This window comes from Pristis pectinata, chromosome 11 (genome assembly GCF_009764475.1).
Source record: "Pristis pectinata isolate sPriPec2 chromosome 11, sPriPec2.1.pri, whole genome shotgun sequence".
NCBI classification, from domain to species: domain Eukaryota; kingdom Metazoa; phylum Chordata; class Chondrichthyes; order Rhinopristiformes; family Pristidae; genus Pristis; species Pristis pectinata.
The window spans coordinates 86691043-86698937 of record NC_067415.1 but is presented as its reverse complement, the minus strand read 5'-3'; positions in this window follow the sequence as shown (position 1 = coordinate 86698937).

Genomic DNA, 7895 nt, shown 5'->3' with positions numbered 1-7895 from the left:
TCAGTCAGTGCTGCACACACCCCAGAGTCAGTGCTGCACACACCCCGGAGTCAGTCAGTGCTGCACACACCCCGGAGTCAGTGCTGCACACACCCCGGAGTCAGTCAGTGCTGCACACACCCCAGAGTCAGTGCTGCACACACCCCAGAGTCAGTCAGTGCTGCACACACCCCGGAGTCAGTCAGTGCTGCACACACCCCGGAGTCAGTGCTGCACACACCCCGGAGTCAGTGCTACACACACCCCAGAGTCAGTCAGTGCTGCACACACCCCAGAGTCAGTGCTGCACACACCCCGGAGTCAGTGCTGCACACACCCCGGAGTCAGTCAGTGCTGCACACACCCCGGAGTCAGTGCTGCACACACCCCGGAGTCAGTGCTGCACACACCCCGGAGTCAGTGCTGCGCACACCCCGGAGTCAGTCAGTGCTGCACACACCCCAGAGTCAGTGCTGCACACACCCCGGAGTCAGTGCTGCACACACCCCGGAGTCAGTCAGTGCTGCACACACCCCGGAGTCAGTGCTGCACACACCCCGGAGTCAGTGCTGCGCACACCCCGGAGTCAGTCAGTGCTGCACACACCCCAGAGTCAGTGCTGCACACACCCCGGAGTCAGTCAGTGCTGCACACACCCCGGAGTCAGTGCTGCACACACCCCGGAGTCAGTCAGTGCTGCACACACCCCGGAGTCAGTGCTGCACACACCCCGGAGTCAGTGCTGCAGTGTGAGGGCACCAGGCCCAGTCGCAGTGAGCTCCCTGAAGCTTGGGCTTTGGTTCCTTTTGATGACCTTACCGTGGAGAGTCAGAACCAGGGTCACTCACGTCAAACTGGGGAGACACTGTTCCCCTCACTCCCTCTTTCCTCTGCCTCCCCAGCCCCACCCCCCATGACCCATCTTTATCCCCTCCCCCTCTTGGTTCCATCCACCCAACACACACACAGCTCACCCACAGGCTCCCCCACCCCACCCCACCCCACCCCTCCCCACCCCTCCCTATCTGGTTCTGGTTCCTCCTGCCATACGCCTCTCCCCCAGTGGTTCCCGTCCTCACCTCCTTTACTTATCGGAGTCCAGCACGGCAGCCCTTTGTGTTCCTGCTTCTCTCCCTCCAGCAGCCATCTCCCCCCCCACCCTCTCCTCCCCCCTCCACCCTCTCCTTCCCCCCTCCACCCTCTCCTTCCCCCCTCCACCCTCTCCTCCCCCCTCCACCCTCTCCTCCCCCCTCCACCCTCTCCTCCCCCCTCCACCCTCTCCTTCCCCCCTCCACCCTCTCCTCCCCCCTCCACCCTCTCCTTCCCCCTCCTCGCTCCATCTGCCTCGCCACATGGAGGCAGATTTCTTCCCTCTCTCTGTCTGCCTGCATCTAACATCCACCTATCACTGTCTCCCAACTCCACCCCCTCCCCTCCCCTCCCCTCCCCTCCCATCCCTGGCACCACCTGCCTGTCATCTTACACCCCTCCTCAGTCCACCAATCACCTCGGACTCCTGTCTCACCCTCCCCTTCCCCCTCCCGACCTGAAACGTCGACAGTTCCTCTCCTCCCACAGACGCTGCTCGACCCGCTGAGTTCCTCCAGCAGACTGCGTGTTGCTCCAGGCTCCGGCACCCGCCGTCTCTGGATCTTCAGTGTTGATTGAGGCTTGAGTTGACTTATGGTGGCGAATCCTCAGAGTTCGCTGTGCTCCTGCAGTTCTGGCCCCTTGCTCATCACCGGTTCCAGTCACTCCTCCCACTGGCAGCCGTGCCCTCAGCTGCCTGGGTCCTGAGCTCTGGAACTCCCCCACCTGAAATCCTCCACCTCCCACCCCCCTCGCCCCTCCCCCCTGCTGTTCAGATGCTACAGGAAGCTAACTCTGTGACTGAACTGGTCACCCCCAAACATCTGTTCACCTGGTTCACTGTCAGATTCTGTTTGATAACTCTCCTGAAAAGTTCCTTGGCTATTTTGCTATACGAAGGGCGCTATATAAATGTGAGTTGTCACTGATGATGGAGACAAAAGATGTAATGTAACAGCTTTTCCTTCTCAAAAACCGACCATCTGGTTTATTTTACTTGATCAAATCCCACTGTTCAGTGAGAAAAGCAGACCTGTCTAAGTGAGTGACTGAAAGGTGTTTGTCACCACATACGGCAGAAATGCAATGCTCTGGGCTGTGTTGTACACAGGAAACTGCTGGAACAAAGGCATGAAAGGTATTTTATTAAAGACTGAAACAGCCCCTGTCTCCACTCTTCCTGTTTGCAAAGCCAAGGAGAGATGAGGCTGTGGTTTAATCACAAAAGTACGGTCTGATTACTTGCTTAAAATCTCGAGCAGCAAGCAGACTCTCAGCAGGTGTTAGGAAAGAAATCGTGTATTTATGTCACACCCTTCACAACACCAGGACGTCCCAAACAGTGAAGTTCTTTTTGAAGTGTAGCAAATGTGTGCAGCAAGCTCCCACAAGCAGCAATGTAATAATGGCCAAATAATTCAAAAATCAAGCCTTGCAGATGCTGGAATTATGAAATAGAAACTGGAACTGCTCCACAGTCAGGTGGAACTTTGATTGAAAACACTGGCACTGTTTGTCTCTGCACAGGTGCTGACCGAACGTCTACAAACAGTGACTGTGCTTGCAGTCGAACCTCAAGTCATTGCCGACGCACTCACTGGGACCTTACTCTGGACACCCACAAAACAGTGTCCTCTACTGACCATGTTGCAACACCACCTTCTGAAAGTAAAGATTCACCCCGAGACCCTGGAAACCATTGAACTCTTCCCTATGTCAGGGGCCAGCTCCCAGTGGAGGCAGATGTTGTTGATGAAATTTACCATTGCCTTCAGCCTGCCAGGAAAGGGTGTCTGAGAAGTAGGACATCCGACCTGGTATTGATCTCATGGTCTAACAGCCAGCAATGATCCCCACTCTCCTGTATGCATGGACCAGCTTCAACAGGCTCCTTGAGGACCTGGGGAGAGACCACCAATATTGTCTCCTCACTATCCTGCAAATACATAGGGAGAATGAGGGAGACACGGTGATGCTGCTCGTAGGGATACTGCCTCACAGCTCCAGTGGGCCCTGTTCGTTCCCCGAGCTTTGCCTCCTAAATGGACACCCTATCCCGTCACGGAAGAGATTACCAGGCAAACAGATGAGAAGGTCCAAACATGTGTTCAAAGCCTCCTTAAAGAAATCCAGCATCCCCACTGACTCCTGGAAGCAGACAAGACCCTTTGTTTTGGTGAAGGGTCTTCACCCTGGAATGTTCTCTCTGTTTCTCTCTCCAGAGGTGCTGCCTAACCCGCTAAGTGTTTGCAGCATCTTCTGTTTCTAATTAGAATTTGAGTTCATTTCTGCCAATCCTCCGCGCTGGCCTCTCCGTGTTAAGTCAGTAATTCTTTGGTGATTATATTTATAGCCCCTAACTCTGGAATCCCCACACTGTGTAATGAATTGACCTGTACGAGCGGTGTGCAAGACAAGTTTATCACTGGCACTCGGTACAAGTGACAATAATGAACCAATACCAAGTAGACACTTCTTTGCCATTTCAAATTTTTTTATCATCTCAAGCACCTTGACCAGCTGTCCCCAGAGGAAAGTGCCTCAGCTTGTTATGTTCTAACTTCTTATTACTGGTATCATCGCTGTAAGACATGGAGGAAATTCTAGTTCCTCTATGTCTCATTTAAGCCCTTTTCTGCAAGAACAGAACTGGCAGAACTTCAACGTGAATCAGTGAAGTTTTTCCATGTGCACCTGGTCTTAGAAGTTTCCAGATGAGCAACTGTTTATACATGAGAGCACTGCGAACAATATTAATTCTGAACATCACTACATGCAAGGGCCAGCATATAACACTTGAATACTTAACACTGATGGATCTCCCCAGCCCATTGTCCACTGGCTAGAGGCTCAGGTCTGCTTTTAATTGAGAACATCCTTGGATTTCTCTTACCTTGAACGTGTCATCCACAGCAGCAGGCACACGATGTAAACATGTCTGAACTTTCCACTCACAAAAATGGCCAAGCACACTGATTAATCTCGAACAATAAGCAAACTTCAGCTAATGTTCTCCCTAAGCAAGAAACGACACTCGACGTAAAGCTAACTGTAACCACTGCAGATATAAAAGAGCACCTCAGATGATCATTAATAGAACAGTGTCTGGGTTGAGTGCAGACCTGGTTTATCTGAAGCCTGCAAGCAGCCCCACACATTTTCTTGTACTTTGAGCTGAATGGTTTCCACTGGCCTCGAGTTTGTGGTTCTGGAGACGGGAAACCCACCCACTCTAAAACACTGACCCTACATTCTGTGAACAGAGCTGGGAAAAAACCCATGTCGGTTTTAAGGTTGCAGTCAATGCAATGGGCCTTCTGACTGATTCAACACACCAGCCAGCTGGCCAGGGGTTACCTCCACCCCGAGACCATCACAGTTCGAACCCTCCGCCAGAGGGGCCACACTGCTCAGGGGTAAAGGATCATTCAGATGTGAATGAGATCATTCGGCCCATTGCGACAGTGCTTGAGTAACTGGTACACACTTGTTCTCTTGCCACATGCCTCTACACTTCCCTTTTCCTAGTGTTTCAAAGTCCCTGTTGAATCTGCCTCCAGCACCCTTTCCCAGATCACAGCAACTCGCTGCGTAAAAACACCCCTCCTCTCCCCTCTGGTTCTTCTGCCGACCCCCTTCACTCCGTGTCCTCTGGTCACCCACCCTCGTGTCCCTGGAGACAGTTTGCTCCCATGTACTCCGTCAAATCCTCCTTGCCTTTGATCACCGTTGTGTCCCCTGAACCCTCTCTGCTCTGAGGGGGAACAGCCCACCTTCTCCAACCTTTCTGCAGAACTGGCCCCTTCCAGGTAAATGCCCCCTGTACTCTCTCCAAGACCCCGACGTTCTTCTGAGCACAGCCCTTCAGCTGAAATCTCACCGGTGACTGAGGAAAGTTCAGGGATACTTACTTAGCTTATACATTATGCCAGAGTTAGAGGAAATACTTTTCCCCAGTGTAACTTGGTAAAAATGGTTTAGTTCCATTTGTGAATCACCCTGAACAAGGTAAGCAATGAAGTGAATGCACAGAAAACAGGGCACTGGTTGTGAGGGATCACGGTGCAGTGTGTGGTGTGTGGTGGGACCGCGTGCTGTAGTCTGTGTATAGCTCACTTGTCTCTGAGTTAGAAGGTCACGGGTTCAAACCCAACTTAAGCTCGAAAATCTAGGCCAACTCTCTTGTGCAGGTCAGAGAGAAGGCTGCACTTTTGGAAATGCTGCCTTGTTAAACCAAGGTCTGGCCTCTTCCTGAACCAAGACATCGCTTGGAAGGGAAGGGCAGGTCTTCCATCTGTCCTGGCCAGCATCAATCCCTCACTCAACATCACAAACACAGATAGCCTGCTGATTATCCCAGTGCAGCTTGTGGGAGCTCTCTGTGCATCAATAATGTCCCATGTTATCATTACATCAGAATCAGAATCAGGTTTATTATCACTGATATGAGATGTGAAATGTGTTGTTTTGTGGCAGCCGTACAGTGCAGACATAAACTTACTGTAAATTACAAAAATAAATAAATAGTGCAATGAAGGAATAACGAGGTGGTGTTCATGGGTTCATGGACCATTCAGAAATCTGATGGCGGAGGGGAAGAAGCTGTTCCTGAATCGTTGAGTGTGGGTCTTCAGGCTCCTGTACCTCTTCCCCGATGGTGAGGGTCCTTAGTGATGATGCCACCTTCTTGAGCCACTGCCTCTTGAAGACGTCCTTGGTGGTGAGGAGGGTTGTGCCCGTGATGGAGATGGCTGAGTCTAAAACCCTCTGCAGCCTCTTGTGATCCTGTGCATTGGAGCCCCCATACCAGGCTGTGATGCAACCAGCCAGAATGCTCTCCACGGTACATCTATAGAAATTTGTAAGAGTGTTTGGTGAGGTACCAAATCTCCTCAAACTCCTAACGAAGTAGAGCGGCTGGCCTGCCTCCTTCCTGATTTCAAAGGTACCTCACTGGCTGCAGAGTGTGTTGGAACATTCTGGAAGTGAAGCTACAAAAGGACAAGCTCCTTTTCTCTCCAATTCCACCCTCGCTTTACATTTAGCCAATTATGGAGCAAAAATCCATCAGTCTCCAAGCTTTCACTCAATCTGCAGCTCAGCAGCTTTTGGTGAAGGGAGTTCCGAGTTCTCTGTGTAAAAAACGGCTTCCTCTTTGGATTCTCAACAATGCCTGTGTAATATCAAGGCTTTGTCCTCTTGCCCTGGCCTCTGTTCCAGAGGAAATAACCTCACTTTGCTGCATGGAATTCCTTTATCACTCTTAAACAGCTCAATCTCTTAACCGTGTAAAGTCAATGTTAAACACACTGGAGCAGAAATTTTTCCTCGATATGTAATGATACAGCGTATTAAGTGAATGAATCTTATCTCCAATTATAATCAAGTTCTGTGTGTGCAAAACAGACTGCGCAGAAATTCAGCTTTACTTCTCTGGGTATATAGTGGACCAAGATTCAGTTGTGGGTCAGGAAAGGCTGTCGAGGGAGGGACAGGTGGGATCATAGAATTTAAACACTGGGAAAAAGATTTAACCTGGTTGTGTTGGGGAACCAGGATCAACCCCCTCAGCCAGGACAGTGACAAATGGTACTTATACAGTTGGGTTAAAATATTCCAAAATGCTTCAAGTTCAAGTTCAAAATTCAGGTTTATTGCAATAGGCTTACATACACAGGGTATACATGCCATGGAAAGTAGCCTTTTGCAGCAGCAGCTCAGTACATTACAGACAAACTTAACAGAAATTAACACATCAAGGAGTATGATGTGCAAGTCCTGGACATAGAGAGACGTTGGGCCATAGCAGAGCTGAGGATCAAAGAGGAGGATTGAGGAAACTCCTCAAGGAGAGAGAGAGACGTGGAGAGATGGAGAGGTTCAGGGAAGGTGTTCCAGAGCTCGGAACCCAGGCAGCTGAAGTGGGGGATTGATGGAGGTGGGCAATGTTCACAGGGCTAGGGCACGATTCCGGCTCGAGAGTGGACCTGCCGACCAGAGGCACTTTCACTCCCAAGGACCGAGTGGCAGAATTCCAAACATAGGGAATCTTGGCTGGAATATTTCTGAGTTAATTGCTGTAGTGAATAAGAGTTTCTAAGCAGAGGGAGCAGGAGTAAGTTGTTGCCATTTAGTCTCACAACAAGAATGTGAGACATCTTTTCTATTGTTTCCTGGTTTCTTCAATCCACAACCTAGTCTTGCGGTGTTGTTTTGCAAACCAAGATATCATATCTGATTTGTGATACACATTTGGTTGCAATGAATGATTAACACCAACTATTTTTGGTGTTCTCTTATCTGAATAAAATTGGACTTCACTCAAAGCACTCACAGGAGCCAAGTGCTGGCTGACATCCAACCGAAGAGATGATTGTGCTGAAAGGATTCTGCCGGAACCTTCCTCTCGACTTCACTGCGAACTGGGATGCTTCACCCTTCACAGTGAGGTTTCTGGTCTCGCACCTTCAAGTGTGTCTAATCGCTTTGCTGAAAACATTTCACCCTGAGAGGTAAACCTGCAACACGCGCCGTTCACAACCTTAAGGGCTTAGGTCCAGTTAAGTCACTTTTTTAAGTGCAGTCACCGTAATAATGGAGAAAACATGGTGGCAATCTGTGTACAGCAAGATCCCACAATCAAGAATGTAGTGATGAGCTGGTGACATGTTTCTCCCACTGACATTGTTTGAGGGACAGATACCAGTGAGCACCCTGTTCTTGTCCAGAATATGACCGGTAAAATATGAAGGGTTCACCTGTACAGTCCTGTACTCCCCTCCTGTACAGTCCTGTACTCCTCCTGTACAGTCCTGTACTCACTCCTG